The sequence below is a fragment of the Acartia tonsa genome, chromosome 13 (assembly GCF_053477335.1).
Source record: "Acartia tonsa isolate MP-2025a chromosome 13, ASM5347733v1, whole genome shotgun sequence".
Taxonomy (NCBI): Eukaryota; Metazoa; Arthropoda; class Copepoda; order Calanoida; family Acartiidae; genus Acartia; species Acartia tonsa.
The window spans coordinates 21,324,889-21,343,298 of record NC_137272.1 but is presented as its reverse complement, the minus strand read 5'-3'; the positions used below and the strand labels follow the sequence as shown (position 1 = coordinate 21,343,298).

The following is an 18,410-nucleotide window of genomic DNA, read 5'->3' as shown; positions in this document are numbered from 1 at the left end:
CAGAGCTACGTTTTTATGGATGTTGTTTTGAAATAATTTACAACCGATAAAGAAAACTGGGAAGGCTTATTACTTTTAGGGAAGCTTCACATATATCATGGAGCAATTTAAGGCTATATTTATGTAAGATTTTAGTCTTAGGATGGTTTTAGACTATATAATGTTCATAGAGGTTTTACTCTAGAAAAGCAACTCTTTAAGTGATCGTGTTAGTCTGTTTGTCCTTCTACCTTATTTTAATCAACACTTGTGGCTACCTCCTTGAGGCCTCTAGGGGCACTTGAGGATGAGGGAGTTGAATCGATAACCCAATTTTTATTTTAGATTTAACAAGAAGAAAAAAAAGTTTAGGGGGAATGTTTTTTTTATAGGGGGGGGGGATCGACAACCCCTTTTTAATTTTAGTTTTTAAATATTCAAATAAAAAATTTTCTAGGGGGGGTTCTATGGGCGATTCATCTTGGGAGGGTGGTTGTATCCTCCCCAAAAATAGTTATGAACCTTCCCAGGACCTATTAGAAGTTACCCTGTAAAAAAGAACCATTTCTGTTCAGCAGTTAGCAAGATCCTTCAGTACAAACAGAAAAAACAGACAAACATCCTGTTCCTTTAATATATGAAATACTGAAAATGTCATAGGGATGGAATATACTATTTCAGTGTTTGTAATTTCATACTTCATTTCACCTGACCCCTACTTTCACTTTTATCTTTTTTCCTTTCTCTTAATGTTCTAAAGAATATTTGGGGCTTTCCCACATAGTGCCGGATGAGCTCTAATACCCCCACCCCCTTTATTTTTAAAACAAATTAGGATAAAAGGAGGGTGGGGAGAAGTCTTTCCAATGCCTAACCCCTAACCCTGCGGGGCTTACACCTACAGGGCTGTCCATTACTCAATATGACCTAACCTTATCTGATATCAAGTAATAAACAAACATGCGAAAACCTAACCCACCTTAAATTGTATTTATTTCAAAATTAGGAGAGGGGGGGGGGGTCAGTGCTTGAAAGGGTACTTTGTGTGATAGCAGCGAGTATTTACTTTCTATTTCTATAAACTCATACCCCCTCCCCTTCTTACTTTCTGTAACATCTTAAAATGACATATATTTTTAGGGTGGAATAGGACAATGGGAGATAAAAATCTCTCCCTGCTCCCCAATATATTTTCTATCTATCAGTTGATTCTCTCTCTTTCTTTTTCTGTCTACGTATCTCTATCTTATACTATTTCTCTTTCTCTCTCAATATATATCTCTTTTACGTCACCCTATCTTTCTATCTCTATTTCTCTCTCTCTCTCTCTCTCTCGCTCTCTCTCTCTCTCTCTCTCTCTCTCTCTCTCTCTCTCTCTCGCTCTCTTTCTCTCTCTCTCGCTCTCTCTCTCTCTCTCACACACACTTCTTTTTTTCTGTTTGCTCTATTAAACATATTCTCTTTTCTAATGTATTCCTTTCTCTCGGTGTTTTTACATAAACTTTAAAAAACAATTAGCTAAACTATAACAATTTTTAAAACATTACACAAATGATTTTATTGTGTTTTTTACACTTATTTAGACTTTTCGCATAAGGATATTTATATTCATATTACATTTTTTAAAAATTCGCATTAGAATTTTAAAAAAGCCAATGTTTTGCTGCTTTGAATTATATACTATACTTCATGGATAATGGATATAAAGGCCATAGGTAACATGAGTTATTCATCTTTCCACAAATGCAAATCTTCATTTAGGAGGTAAAATCAAATTTATCTCTTTTTTCTTATCTTTTTTCGTGTTTAAACATTTATATTACTCTTTCTAACTCTCTTTCACTCACTTTGTCTGCCTGCCTGTCAGTCTGTCTGTCTGTCCATACATCCTGCAGGGAAGATGTAATTTACTTGGCTATTACTAAAGATATTCCCGATCTCAATGAGCTTCTAGTATGTGATTTTCTTGGTCCGTTGGTCTGCCGTTAGTGCTACAGGACATATAAACACTTATATCTGTTTTTAGGCCACTTAACATTTTCTCTATAACTTACTCTTTACCATTAATCAATCTATTTTTTTGCTATTCGCTACGTATAGCCGTTGCCATCCTTGTTTATCTACTTATAGCTATAGCCATCCTGAGATTTTCATTTGGGGGTCAATATTCAATGGGGTTCAATAAGCTGTTAAATTCTCCATTGTTCTATACCTCTATCCCTGATCTCATTCACCTTTTGGGAGGTGAACACTCATTTCCACAGATTTATCATATTTTTGCAAAAAATGCCGCTGAATTTTTGCTATGCTCTCACCAGTTAACTTTCCCCTCCCCTCTATATTTTTGCTATTGTTTTTTATGAATATAATTGTTATACGAGAATCAATGCACACCTTTTTTGGGTATGATCTGTGTTTTGTTTACGTGCTCTTTAGTTTAAAGTTTAGTTTAGTTGTGTGTGAATAAGCGCTGGGGTGTGAAAGCTAACTGTCAAGCCGCAAGGATACTGTCCACTCTACCTAGTTGTCACTAGTAAACATTACAGGTAAACAACAATTCTATATCATTTAAAGGCTGCCTACGGCCAAACGGCAAAAGACAACCCACCTGACTTAATTATGCATAGGTAGCGCGCGGCTAGAGAAAATGCTCGTATTGTTATATCATATTATCGTGTAATATCATAAAGATTATTTTGAAGCCTTGCCATGTTGTTTATAATATTGTAAGTCCAGCAGTTTGGCTGCTAGAAGCCTATCTAAATAATATAATGTCCCATCTGTAAAATAGTAACCTAATATAAAAGTAACAGGATCTGTGTCTGTCTGTGTGTACCTAAAGATCTCCCTTACCGATTTTTTCTCCTCTAAATTGCAGCTTCTCATGGGTTCATTACCATTTTGGGGAAGGAAGAGAAATTATTTTTAGAATAAAATTACCCCACCTCAAAAGTTTTCTTTTTTCTTTTAAAAACTAAATTGAACGTTGGGGGTCGACTTTCCCCTCCCCCCACCTCAAGAGCAATTAGAGGCCTTTAGGGGCGTAGCCGCTAATATAATAGAGAGTATCATAAATAAAGTTTATTGAATACTTTAAAATGTATCGTTCTGTTTATTGCACTGTGTAAATGAATATTGTAAAATAAAATCATATTTTTGACAGTAATATGCTCAAGCCGTCACAAACAATCGAGTGTATTCTAAATTTTGTGATGTCAAAAGTAATGTTAATTTCATCTTTTGAAAAAATATTTTGTTATTAGTATTAGTACTTATCTCTGAAACTACTAATTACATAGATATCAAAAATATTTTAGGTGGGTTAATTACACCCCTCTTTCTTCATATGTAAATTTTACCCCCATGGTTAAAAACAATTTTTTTGACGCGGTAAAAAATATAATCATGTTTTGCGCGCCATTTTCCCCCTTCCCCCTCCCAATATTGAAATTTTATATCCCCACCCCTCCAAAGCTTGGACGTCATTGGACACATAGTATATAATTTTGATAAGGAAACTCTGTGCATGCGCCTGACTCCTAACAGTCATACCTAAGCACTTAAAATTTTAAAAGGTTCAATTTAATGTTTATGAGATGTTTTAAAATAAACATGATTTTCAATTTTAGCAGACTTTATAGTAGGTGTAAATGTTGGCAGTTAAGGAAAGAATTTGCTATGAAAATAAATTTGCCTTTTATTTTTATTTACTTTTACCATCTCCAAAATGGCTGTGATAAGAGTTAAAACAAAGCCTAAAACCATTCTTACATATCTATATGTTTATTGATTAATTCATGGGAATTCTATAGAAAAAATCCAATAAAAGATGATAAGTAATGTTAAACGCCATCAAATGCTTTTACAACATCATAATGCATATTTTATTTTTCTGTGTACCATCAAATTCATAGATATACTGACTTACAATATCAAACTGTAAAGAAGCACTAGCCGTTATGAATGGAAAAGTAAGCTAAAACCCTGTCAATCGCTTTTACACGGTCACAATAAAATCATTTTTCTTCCTACCATCAAATTTATAGATATACTGACTTACAATATCAAACTGTAAAGAAGCACTAGCCGTTATGAATGGAAAATAAAGGTTTAACACCATCAAATGTTTCTAAAACATCACTAATTTTTATACCTTCTTATACATAGATAGACTTACAGACCTACAATATCAAACTCTAGAGTAGCTACATGAATGGAAAAGTAAGCTAAAACCCTGTCAAATGCTTTTGCAAGGTCACAATAAAATCATTTCCCTTCCTACCGTCAAATTTATAGACATACTGACCTACAATATCAAACTCTAGAGTAGCTACACTAGCCGTCATGAATGGAAAAGTAAGCTAAAACTCTATCAAACGCTTTTACAAGGTCACAATAAAATCTTTTTTCTTCCTACCATCAAATTTATAGATATACAGACTTACATTATCAAATTATAGATGGAAAAGAAAGATTAAACACTATCAAATGCTTTTACGAGGTCACAATAAAATCTTTCCCTTCCTACCGTCAAATTTATAGATATACTGACTTACAATATCAAACTTTAAAGTAGCTGCATTTGCCGTCATGAATGGAAAAGAAAGGTTAAACACCATCAAATGCTTTTACAACGTCACAATTTTCCATTTTTTCTATTTTCCTCAGAGATTCAGGTATGAAATGATATTGGACAAAAAATTATCTTTCCCCCAAAGGTTTTGGTGTACAATTTTGCAATTGGTAATTGGCAGTTTTTTTAGGAGAAAATAGGTTGTTAATAAAAAAAGCAGAACTTTCTTGACCCTCCCAAATTGTTAAAAGCTAAAAGTATATTACTTTAGGTTTTACATAAATGATAGATTCTTTTGGGGGGAGGGTGGTGAATAATTCTTTGCTATGGGCGTTTTCCCTTTGGTTAAAAAAGGATGCTTTTATTGTGAAAATGTTTCTGCCGAATATAAGCTTATAATTTTCTTTCAAGGCAACGTATTTTCATGAGCAATAAAAAACTTTCAAAAATTTCTTATACCCAAAATGTTTTTTTGAAGGCTTCAAATTTTTGGAATTATGCCTATTGTGGCAGTCTTTCAGTAGTTAGATCGGTGTTTTTCTTGAAGGCTTTCTTCAAAGCTTATTTTTATCAAACTAAAATAAAGCGAGCATGATTAATTACATCCATTTGCAATGCCTTAGCCAAAAGCAGTCCAACTCAGGGGCGTCCAAGCTTTTTATTTTGGGGGGGGTAAAATGGCGCGCGAAGCGCGCCGCAAATTTTTTTTACCCCCCCCCCAAAATTTTTACCCCGGGGGTAAAATTTGCTTGGGGGGGGGGGTAATTACCCCCCCTGAAATCTGTTGGCAGGGGTAAAATTTGTTTCAATTTTATCAAAAATTTAGTATTAAAAATGCACGCGAAGCGCGCAAAAATTTTTTTTGTTAGAGATTTTCTATTTTGGGGGGGGGGGGTATTTACCCCCCCAAAATTGTTTGGGGGGGTAAATACCCCCTCCTAAATGGTTGGGGGTGCCTACGGCACCCCCAGGGTAGGGGTAAATTTTGAATGGGGGGGTAAAATGAAAAATTTTTTGGGGGTGCCTACGGCACCCCCAAATTCGTTTAGGGGGGGGGGTAATCACCCCATTACCCCCCCCCTTGGACGTCTATGGTCCAACTTATTACTATTATATACAAATACTATGATTTTTATAAAAAATAATTCATGAATTCAAAAGTTTTGAAATATGCATAAACATTTACTTTAAAATTTTGATTTTAAGTTTTAACCCTTAGGACGATACTTTCATACCTGACAGTTAAACAGCCCCTGACTGAAATAAAAGGTGACATTTACGACCTTTGTAGCATGAAGCTCTTTCTAGACTTTAAAAAATCAAGTATTGTATTACATAAAGGTTGGGAAAAAAGATAGAGTTTAAAGATTGATATCATTTTTCCCCACATTATTTTCATTTTCAACTTTAAGAATAGATATTTAGCGCATAGTATTATAGACAGCTTTCCGCAGATATCAAATTGAAAATTATAAATTTAAAAACTGTATTGTTAACAAAACTAGTACTATTTTATGATTTTTATTATGATATTCATAGAAAATTGTCTGTAATTCGATGCTATACATGATTTTTCAGTATCGCTGAGAACTGGTTCTAATCTCTCGGATATTAATCGGCTTAGAAGCCATACTGGAAAAGTGTTTCTAAACCTTTAAGAAGAGCCCCATCCTGTTAGTATTTCCTAACCTTTATTATGTAACCTACACTGAATGAAAATAAGCATTAAATTAATTTTTCTTCTTCAGAGAGTCAGTTTTTTTACAGGTATAATTAAATTGATATACCTAACAATGTTGAATTTGCGTCCGTGGCTCATCACGTATCGCATCCGCTCGTCGTCTGAGAGGTGATAGGTTCGAATCTAATCAATTTCAATAAAATAAGGATAACAACATCCACAAAAGCGAAGCTCTAGAATCAGACTGTAGGACAAACAAACATTAACACTTTTAGAGTGTTAGAACTAAATATGGAATAACTAAATCTTACAAAAAATTGTTTTAAAAAAAGTAAATAGTTGCTGATTAGTATGTTTTAAATGGAAGTATGGCTTTCTGGGAACGATTATAAAGTTGCTATGCCTTCCAAATCGTACCTAACTATAACAGAAATTTTTAAATAAATTTTGAAATCTATAGGACAATTCGAATATACCTTAAAAGCTATCCATTGTATTCAAAATTATGGTCAACAAGCCTCGCAATTTATGGATATAATTGTCCTTGTTTTTAAGAAAATAATTTTGTTTATTGTGAACACAATTGCATTCTTAAGGTCTAGTCAGGGACAGGGGATATGCCACCCCAATGAAAAACTATTTCTATGAACATTTTGTAGGGTAAAAGTAAGAAGATAAAGTATTAATTGAAATTTAAAGTTCTTTTTCTTTTGACTGTAATATCCCAATCGATATCTGATTACTTGGATGTTGCATTATATTTTCTCCTACTCTAATAAAATGGTCCTTCCAGTTGGATACTGAAACGACAATCCACCCCTTTTACCCCATCCCCTCTTACTAGAAAAAGCACTGAAAAATAAATGAAGAATTAAATAAAAACCTAAATTGACGACAGAATATCCACGTTTATCATATCCATTGATATCCCTTGTCCCTGGGTCTAGACCTGAATGAAATCATTGTTTATGTGTTTATGAAAAATTGTTAGATTTGCACTTTCTTCTGGAGTTAAGCTACTCTAGTATTCCATGTGTCTATTAATTTGTACTAGAAATATTTCAATTTATAACTGTTCTTTGCTAGAAAGTGTCATGTGTGACGTCATGAAAATACGTCTAAAAAGTAGGGATGGAACGCGAGAGGAGAAGTGGGAAAGGAAACCCCTTAAAAAGAGATGGGTTCAGCAGTTTGCCTATACGTCACACATGATACTTTCCAGCGCTTCGCCTTTGTTTCAAAACAAATAAACCCATCCAAATAAAAATTTCCGAAGACATAAGTTGTTACATATTATGCTTAAAACCAGGGATCTCTAAACCAGAGTTCTTTAGGGATAAGACAAAGTACGATAAACTGATGTACATACCCAATAATGATAACCAAAATTACCCCTAATGTAGATTATAATTATTAGAAAAAAAAGTTTGGACATAAACTTAATCAAGATTGAATAAAAGTACCCAAAGTTTTTGAGCCAACAAAAAAGCTAGCATGTCTATGGAACTTTGAGACCAGGTCCCCTCCCTGAAAATTTTAAACAGAAAATACTTGAGCAAATTTTGATTATCTTTTCTGACCAGCTGTTTATAAAGGAATCATCCTTGTTTTAGAAGATATTTATTATTATTTTAGTGCAAGTTTGAGTTGAGCTAAATTTTAAATTTATAGATCTGTTTTAGTCAAATAAAAATATTGGACAGACATTGCATTGTTTTATAGGCTCTAGTGGCTTCGACCCTATTTGCTAAGGGTCAAAAATGGTGAAAGGGAGGATGGAATACGAGATCTTTTTGGACATATATATACACTAGCGGCTTCGCCCGTAGCCTCTGGGGGCTTTGCCCCAAGAGGAAATAACAAGATGATGTGAGTATGGGAATTATTACATCGCCAATCCCAGCCGAAAAAATTGCGAATGAGTCGCCAATTTTCGCGAATAAATGGCGAATTCACAAAATATATGCAAAGAATAACTTTTTTAAAATAAAAAAATTGTGGGGGTATTCTTAGTGTTTTTTGGGGGGTTGGGTGTGTCCCACCCAAAAGAAAATAGCCTAAAACTACCACAGAACCAGTAGGTATGATCCCTAAAGAGAAGAATCCATTCGGTTCAGTGGTTACCGAGATCTTAAGGGACGTACGAACGGACGGATAGATGGACGTACAGAACTCATTCTACTTTGTATTATAGATATGTATACATACCCATAACATACAACTTAATACTTTTTTATAACTTTCATAATAAAGACCTTTGAATTTTCAAAGCTTTTCTAAAACTAAAATTGTATGTACTTCGTTATGGATACCGATTCTTTTGCCTAAAGTGCCTATCGAGCACTGAAGCCCCCCTTCCCTATTTTTGAAGTAAATTACAAATTAGACTTTTTTCTATGACTTACACCTGTGGGAAGTCCCTAACCCTTCGGTGCTAATGACTAAGGAGTTCCTAAATGTCATTGGCCAGCTATTGCTGTACTATACATAATACTAAAAGTCCTAATTGTCATTATCTATTTTTATAACTTTTCTGTCTCACTGCTACTTATATAGTTTTACATTTTGTGTTCAAGGCTTTTTAAAAGTCAAAAAGGCTATTTAAAGTTCGTTTCTAGGCAAGCCTTAAGTAAAACAAGGACAACTGTGTCTCTAGAAGAACCTAAAGGACAAAATTTAAGAGAAAGAGAACATGAAACTTAGATACATAATTTATAAATCTGAGGTTGAAAAAGGAGGTAAGGTATGGTTTGGTGCTTTTCCTCAAACTGAGTAGCAAGCCCCCCGTCATATTTTGTATTAAAAAAGGGGATGTGTTGTGTAAGTTGTAAGAAACGTGTAAGTTGTAGAATAGCTGCGCTACTAAAAAAAAGAATCTTGTGACCCATATCCTTTTTATCTTTTAACACTTAAAGGTTCCCAGCAATGGGATCCTCTTAAATTTAGATGTGCATACAAGTAAAATTCAATGAAAGTGCCTAATCAAGCGTAGAAACCCCATCCCATTTTAGAAATAAATAGACAATATGAGAGGATGGTAGTTTTTTTATAGTGTTATTATTTCTCAGGCCAGGTTAGGTAAGGTTATATTGGGCTTAGGGCAGCCCTGTAGCTCCATATTTTTACTAGAATAGTTTTATGTTTCTTAAAATCTAGTTTTTTTTACATATATCAAAAATAGAACCAAATATCGAATTTTATTATTAGACAGCTTTTAAAAAATGATAAATTATGAAACCAAATCATGTTTTGTTGGCCCCTATGTGCCTTAAGCCTCGGGCCAGCTAAAGTTTTATCATTTTTATTTAATTTGTGTAAATTTCTTTACAATACGATTTATATTACTTAGTATGGCTTAGAACCGTTTCTAATCCAGAAAAAAAACAGTTTAAAGCCATACTGAAATATATTTCAATCCTAGACTCTCCGTTTCACAAATGAAAGGTCCAATTTCAATGTGTAGGACTTTTAAAAGTTCAAATAGACCCAAAGGCCACGTGTAAAAGAGATTGATGAGAAGTGGGAAAGAAAACCACTAAAAAACAGATGGATAATCCCTCATTTTTATAACGTCACATGGCTGATTTTTAGTTTTGCTTGTAGAAGGATAATTTATTTTAAAAATATAATTTTTTTAGGCTCTCCCTTCAAGTACCTAGCGAGCGCAGAAACCCCAACCCAATATACCTGAAAGAAATTTAAAGGGATGAATAGTTTTTTTCCTTTCTAACCAACCCCTGAAATGAACCCTAACCCTGCGGTATCCTAACTCTTATTAAAACACAGAAACCTACACACACACACACACACACACACACGAACAGAAAATTTGTGTATATATAACATTTAAACATTTGAATGAAATTGGCCTAAAAAGAAAACAGAAGCCTTCAGATCTTGAAAATGTATATGGATAGACAAGATCTTAAAATTATTTTGTAATGTTTTATATAACTGTAGTATTCTGTGGTAAAGGATTTATTATTACTTGAATATTTCACCTAATTTTCATATACTCTAATAATGTACAACTTCTAGCTGGCTAAATAATGATCCCCTTCTTTTTCGCCCTTACCCCATCCCCTAAAGGATTAACGAACTGACCAATAAGTTATGTTCATGTTAGCAACCTAAATTGACGAGATTGTTTCCCCTGTCATAACATCCACATACATTTCTGTAGTTGAAAGAACGTTGATATTATGTCAGTCATAACCACTTTTATTTCATCCCATATAGTCGACAAAAAAGTTTACACTTTATAACCAATAATGTGCTCGGATTGTTTCTACGCTATGTTTCTATAGGTCCAAATAAAGGGAATGATCATCTAGACTTTATGTATTTATTGTATGAAGTCATAAGTAAATATAGAGAAGAAAACATAAACTATAGCTAACTCAGACATCACTAATAGACCAGCTCAAAATTTTAAAACTTTTTTTCTCGATGAAATTTTGTTATAATCTATAATACAAAGTAGAATGATGTCTGTCCGTCCGTCCGTCCGTCTGTCTGTCTGTCCGTCCATCTGAAGCTTAAGATCTCGGTAACCACTTAACCGATTGGATTCTACTCTTCAGGGTATATACCTATTGGTCCTGTGGTGGTTTTAAGCTGTTTTCTTGGGGGGTGAGACACCCCCAACCCCCCCAAAAATGAAAATTTCCCCCTCCCCCCCCCCAAAAAAAAATTTCATATTTTTTTCTAATTTTAATGTTTTTTATGTTTTTATATATTTCTAATTTTAATGTTTTTTATGTTTTTATATATTTCTATATCTTTTTATATCTTTTTATATCTTTTTATATCTTTTTATATATTTTTATATTTTTTTATACTTTTTTATATTTTCTTTATATTTTCAATTATTTTTCTTCTTTTTAAATTTCTTTTCTTCGTTTAAACTTTGTTTTGTCAAATTCAAAAAGATTGTGAAAACTTCCTTCTCCTGTAGGGCCGAAGCCCCAAAAAGGCTAATGGCAAAGAAATTTTAAAACAATAAAAAAAAGAAAAATTCAAAGGTTTTAAATAATATTAATAAATATAAAAAGTTATAAAGAGTTATAAAATGTTATAAAGAGTTATAAAATGATATAAAGAGTTATAAAATGTTATAAAATACAGAAAATATCTAAAAAAAAATGTAAACAAATTTTTTAAAATTCTCCCCTAAACCTTTAGAAAAAAGCCCCTAGAGGCTAGGGGCAAAGCCGCTAGTTTTTCATATTACGATATGCAAATTTAATTAATAGAAAATCACCTGAAACCATTTTATGACAATAATCTAGAAAAATAACCTAAATCAATTCCGCCACAAATGTAAATTTACAAAGTGTCTCAAAAATCAGCCAGGTGACGTCATAAAAACGAGGGATTATCCATATCTTTTTTAGAGATTTTCTTTATCAATTCTCCACTCATCTCCCTCATTTTTATGCCATCACATGGCTGGTTTTTGAGACACTTTGTTACGTTAAAAACTTGGGTCAGGTCTATTACTCAATCTATAACGAGGTTGAAAATGTTAACTGTAGCGTAACAAAACCCAACTTATGTCGCAACTCTATTGAAGCTATCTATAATACAAAGTAGAATGATGTATGTCCGTTTGTCTGTCCGTCCCTTAAGATCTCGGTAACCACTTAACCGATCGGATTCTACTCTTCAGGGTATATACATATTTGTCCTGTGGTGGTTTTAAGCTATTTTCTTATGGGGTGGGACACCCCCAACTCCCCCCAAAAATAAAAAAAATTGTTTTTGGGCAGATAAATGGCAGCACTAGAAATACTTAATTTTACACATACAATTAAAAACTACGGGTGTAAGTCTGTTCTAGTGAAGTTTTGCTACTTAAAAGATCATACTACACTTAGTTGTTTATATAAATATCACTCTAAATGTCTTTTTCAAATATTACTTAGTGATCTTTTTGAAACAATGAGCTAAGAAAGAAAAAGCGATGGACTAGGGAAGAGAGAAAGATAAAGTTATATGACAGAGAACGAGTGGCAAAGTAAGGAGATAACAAGACACGTTCATATTTTGTGGTAGATTATATTGAAACTAGCGGCTTCGCCCCTAGCCTCTAGGGGCTTTGCCCCAAGAGGTGATCAAAAAAAAATTGAGGTAAAATTCGTAAAAGGACCTAGGAAATCTTCTGCAAAAAAAAATAAAGGACCTAGGAAATCTTCTGCAAAAAAAAATAAAGGACCTAGGAAATCTTGTGCAAAAAAAAAAAAAAAAAAAAAAAAAATAGGGGGGTATTTTTTGTTTTTTGGGGGGGTTGGGGGTGTCCCACCCCCCAAGAAAATAGCCTAAAACCACCACAGGACCAGTAGATATATACCCTGAAGAGTAGAATCCAATCGGTTCAGTGGTTACCGAGATCTTAAGGGACAGACAGACGGACAGACATCAAGCTACTTTGTATTATAGATATCAAAATTATTTTTTATATCCTTACTAAAATGAATTTTAGCTTCGTTAATATAAATTTGTCATTCCTGTTTTATGCATTTGATTTTTACTTAAAATATTTATTTTTTATAGAAACCCATAATTTGTAATATATAATCTAATTTCGACATATTAATCTTACAGAAAACAATTTTAGCCTAAAAGACCAAGTAATCACATTTTTGCAAGGCAAAAGAATAAACTGTATTGCATAAAAAAATGGATGTCCTTAAAATTTATTCGTTTATTTGAATTTGCCTGCTAATTATCTAAATTGTACCAATGTGTTTCAGGAATCATTGTGCAAAATTTGAAACCTATTAACTATCATAGATGTATGTTAAAGAAATAGTATCTATACATACAACCTAAATAATCAAAAGCTTAGCTTTAAAACATAAAATTGTGTATATTTGAGCTCTTTTGACTTTAACACAGCTTTTGACAAAAATAGGAAAATGTGTTTCTTAATATTAGTTTTTGATAACAAGAGATAATTTTTAATTTTAAACAATATTAAGTATAAGAAATAAACATTAACGACTGCTCCTCTAACCCGCTCCCTCAAAATAGTTGTAAGCCTTCTTTGAATCTATAAGAAGCTTCACTATAAAGGAGAACCAGGTCGGTTCATCATTTAGCAAGATCTTTCGCTACAAATATCAGACAGACAGCTTTTTGTGACTTTTATATAATAAATATCTAATCAAATTTAATGCTATAAACTTATGAGATAGCTTATTAACTTATTTGAAATTGCCCAAAACAACTTATTATTCAGTTGTTATCTAAAGGTACATACCAAAATCAAATATTTTTTAATAAAAAAACGTTTATAAGACGATAAAAGTTTAATTTTAGATATAAAAATATTTTCTATTTCTCTTAAAATAGATTGACCTAGCTAGCTCAACTATATATGCTAGCCCCATAAGAGAAAACAACAAATATAAGACAAATATAAAAATTAGTTGTTTGTAAAAATAGTAAATGTGTTTTTGCTGAGGACAAACAAAAAGAGAGAAAGAGAGATAGTGAAAAATTCATGGGCAGAAATGGGTCAACAAAATTTTCATGACAATAAACAGTGGGGCAGAATTGGTAATTATTACAAATTTTAAAAAGTCAATCCTTATAATAAATTAACAGAATCTGTGTGTGTGTGTGTGTGTGTCTGTACCAAAAGGATCTAACTAAAAGCTGGACCGATATGGTTCTCCTTCACAATGTAGCTTCTCATAGTTCCTATTTTTGTGGAGTGTACTACCAGCCTTATAAAAGAAATCGACACTTGAAAAAAATTGCACTCTCCAAAAGAAAATGGGATGGAGTTGACTATACTCCAATCTCAAGTGCCCCAGGTGGCCTCTAGGGGCGTAGCCGCTAGTTTAGTTAAACATATAGTAGTATGTTTTGGTAATTGAATTATAATTTTCTCATTTCATTTTTTTTTCATACTTTATTTCTTTTTTTTTCTCTATCTCACTGTGTATATATGACAAGCTCAAAGTGTTAAAGTAAATTTTTTTAATGAAAAGCTACTTCAATTAGGGTTTAGATTATTTTATACACCGCCACTAGGGTGCCTCTAGGGGCACATAATAAACTGTTTTCTAGCTGCACACTAAAACATGCGAAAATGTCTTATTTTATACGTGTTTTCTTTAGCCAAAAGAATGTGTAGATTTGCCCCACAGTGTGTACTTGATATGCTTAAACGGTGAAGAATTCAACCAATATTATTTTAATTTTGCCCCACTGTGTATACATGATATGCATAAAGGGTGAAGGGTTTAATACATATTATTTCAATTTTACCCCACTGTGTGTATATGATATGATAAAGGGTGGAGGGTTTAACTCATATTATTTCAATTTTGCCCCACTGAGTGTACATGATATGCATAAAGGGTAAAGGGTTTAACTCATATTATTTCAATTTTGCCCCACTGTGTATACATGATGTGCATAAAGGGTGAAGGGTTTAACTCATATTATTTCAATTTTGCCCCACTGTGTGTACATGATGTACATAAAGGGTAAAGGGTTTAACTCATATTATTTCAATTTTGCTCCACTGTGTATATATGATGTGCATAAAGGGTGAAGGGTTTAACTCATATTATTTCAATTTTGCCCCACTGTGTGTACATGATGTACATAAAGGGTGAAGGGTTTAACTCATATTATTTCAATTTTGCCCCACTGTGTGTACATGATGTACATAAAGGGTGAAGGGTTTAACTCATATTATTTCAATTTTGCCCCACTGTGTGTACATGATGTACATAAAGGGTGAAGGGTTTAACTCATATTATTTCAATTTTGCCCCACTGTGTGTACATGATGTGCATAAAGGGTGAAGGATTTAACTCATATTATTTCAATTTTGCCCCACTGCACTGTGTGTATATGATATGCATAAAGGGTGAAGGGTTTAACTCATATTACAGCTTTTAAAGTTTTTATACAATTTGGATGAGTTTCTTTTACTTTGAACATGGAGTCTTGAAAAGATATTTTAACATCTATTATCAAACTTTTCTGTTATTAAAATGTATTATTTACTAATTGAGCTTGCCTAAACATTTTAATTTTTCTATTGATTTGAATCCAGTGCTTACTAAGAGAGGCACAATTTCAAAAAATCGGTCGCAATTGTATCATTATGCTCATTTTGGATTAATAGTTTTCATATTTGTTAAAAGTGAAGCTTTTCTATAATTAGGATATAATATATGTCCTTATGTCAATTTAAAACAATTTGAACTTTAACCTTTTAAACAACAATTTTTTATGTATTATAATTATCCTTTTCATCTGATTTTTAGAATTTTGATTAGACTCATGCTTTAATATTCTGCTTATTCAGTTCTGACACTCTACAAGTGTAAATGTTCGTTTGTCCTTCCATTTCAGAGCTCCGCCTTTATGGATGTTGTCATCCTTGTTAATTTTGTATATAAAGGATGATTTTACATTTTAAGTGTGTTGATGCTGTGAGTATTGGTTTAAAAAATATGACGTAACAAAAAAATTAGCCAATGAGAGTCCACTACGCATGCCGCCATTGGTCAATAACGGCCTCTCATTGGCTAATTTTTTTTGTTACGTCATATTTTTTAAACCAATACTCACAGCATCAAGTGTGTTGTTAACAACAACGCTTTTCTATAATTAGGGTATGTCCGTTAGTCCGTCTGTATATAAAGCATGTTAGAATCGTCCATACGTTTTAAAGCATGCACAAAATTCTTTTTGTAAATGGTAATTTCATTTAGAAAGATTTTAGAAGAAAATCATTATTATGATTACACCATCAATGTAAAACCGTCTTCTCGTTACTTTTACATAATTCTTAATATTATTCGTTACTTTTGTATTCAAAACGACTCACGCTAGGCTACAATTGAATCAAGACAAAAGTAAGTGCCGAGCTCTGGGACCTATGTATGGTGAAATTAGACATAAAACCATGGTGATTTCAGGTAAAACCAAAATATTTCAGCGGGATCTTTTTGAGAAAATTAGATTTAAAAATTTCAGGTTAAATTTTCACCACCTAGGAGTTGCCGTATAATCATGACAAGAAAAGCAATGATTATTTATTTAAAATTTTGAACAACTTTGCTTTTATGAGTCTTTCATAAAACCTCTCTATATATGATTTATTTGAGGCTGAATTTCCGTGACCTTAGCCAAGAAACTGATAAAAATGGCCATTAATTAACTCCCTTCAGGAGTGGTTTTATGAAGAACTTTATAATAGCAAACTTTTAAATTTAATCTTTAATTTAAATAAATAATCTTTGCTTTTCTTGTCATGATTATGCGGCAACTCCTAGGGGGTAAAAATTAAACTTGAAATTTATAAATCTAATTTTCTCAAAAAGATCCCGCTGAAATATTTTGGTCTTACCTGGAATCATTATGGTTTTATGTCTAATTTTACCATACATAGGTCCCAGAGCTCGGCACTTACTTTTATCTTGATTCAATTGTAGTTTGGCGTGGACTTTCTTTCGAATTATTTGAAATTGAGGAGCTTCTTTTACATGAATGTTGTCATCCTTGTTAAGTTTTGCATTTGTTAAATGAATCGTATAATCTAATTATTCCGTAAATGGATATAGAAAATACGTAGATATTTGATAGGAGGAAATTTGTTGTCAATTTAAGTGGCTAAGATGGACCTCATTATGTAGGGGGGTATTGTTATTTAAGCCAGCTGCGACTATCACTTTATTAGAGTACGTGAAAATGTGGTGCAACATCCAAGTAATAATATATCCAGTATTCTGTGTAACAAGGACGATTAAGCACAACAATGGCGCAGGGCGACTGTCCAAAATTAAACACCTATACAACTTAATACCATGTATAGAACTTTCAGAAAAAGGTCATGTGATCAAAAAGTAAAATTTAAATGAAATTTTAAAGTTCTGTTCAATTATCAATACTTTGTTTGTGTTCTAAAAATTATTTGTTCCGTAGAGCAAACCATTGAAAAAGTTGATGCTCTCCCTCAAAGTACCTAGCGAGCACAGAACCCCCCCCCCTTATATTTGAAAATTAATATAAAGGGGGAAGTGTAGTTTATTTCTTTGTACCTATTCATGCAGGGGGCTCTAAACACGCGGGGCCTATTCCTGCATTTCCCTAACCTAGCGTGGTTACCCTCCCTATGCCCATTATAACCTAACATAACCCGAAAACATGAAAAATATCCCCCCCCCCTTTTTTTTCAATTTCAAAATTAGGGGAGGGGTTCAGTGTTTGACTAGTTCCTTTGAGGGAAAAATTGTTATTCTTAAAAATTTCTTTTTTTGTGGCATATTTTCTGCTTATGTTTTTTCTCTGTCAATAGTAAAAAATTTAAATTTACTTTTTTCTATTTAAGCTTTCTATGGAGCGTAGTTTAGTTTTTTAACACATTATAAAAAATATACTTTTTTAAAAAAAAGCCTACATTTTTTGGTGTTTTGAAGATAAACACAAAGTCATTGTTAGTGAAAACTGTATAACCCGCGACCGTGGCCCAACACGTAGCACATTCGCTCGTTGTCGGGAAGGTGATAGGTTCGAATCTCAGCCCGACACCGCGTCATAACTAAAGACGTTAAAAATGGTTCCTACTACTACTATGTCAGGTGCGCTACATTAATAGTTAGAGTTGGGGGAATGCCTTGGCCCAGAACAGGCGCAACTCATTTCCATGCAAAGTTAGGACTTCTCAGACAAAGGTCGTGCAATCAAAGGCTTGGTTGTCTGATGGATGTCTGAAACCTAATATCCTTGGGTGTCAGAGTTTCGCATAAGCTGTATATAAAGTAAAAATTCTGTCATTCATAGATTGAGAATATTATGTCAGCCGTGGCCTCTTTTTATGAATGCCATATAGTTATTTGTCTTTCATAAACATAAGCCTCTAAAATTCCTAATTTTAATTACATTAAAGCATTTTTAACTATACTATCCATGAAAAAAGAATTGTTTTGTTTAAGCTTATTTTTGTTTTGTGCATTTTAGAATAAAAATCAAATTCCCCATGACAGTTAGTCCACACACCAAAAAAAACACACAAACTCTAAAAATACACAGAATATTAAAAAAGCAAATACATACACAGAAATAATTAAATATTTTTTTTATGACAACATCCATAAAATCAAAGCTCTGATATCAAAAGGTAGAACAAACAAAAATGAACATATG

The 18,410-nt window shown here is 32.8% G+C and overlaps 1 protein-coding gene across 1 annotated transcript in view; it reads left to right on the top strand.

Moving 5' to 3' along the window:
- The first annotated feature begins 2,413 nt into the window (after positions 1–2,413).
- Positions 2,414–18,410, top strand: part of LOC145304226 (leupaxin-like) — a 35,293-nt gene continuing 19,296 nt past the window's right edge. Inside the window, exon 1 of the mRNA XM_080146066.1 lies at positions 2,414–2,525. The gene's annotated coding sequence lies outside the window, so the exon portion shown is untranslated. The remainder of the gene's footprint in view (positions 2,526–18,410) is intronic.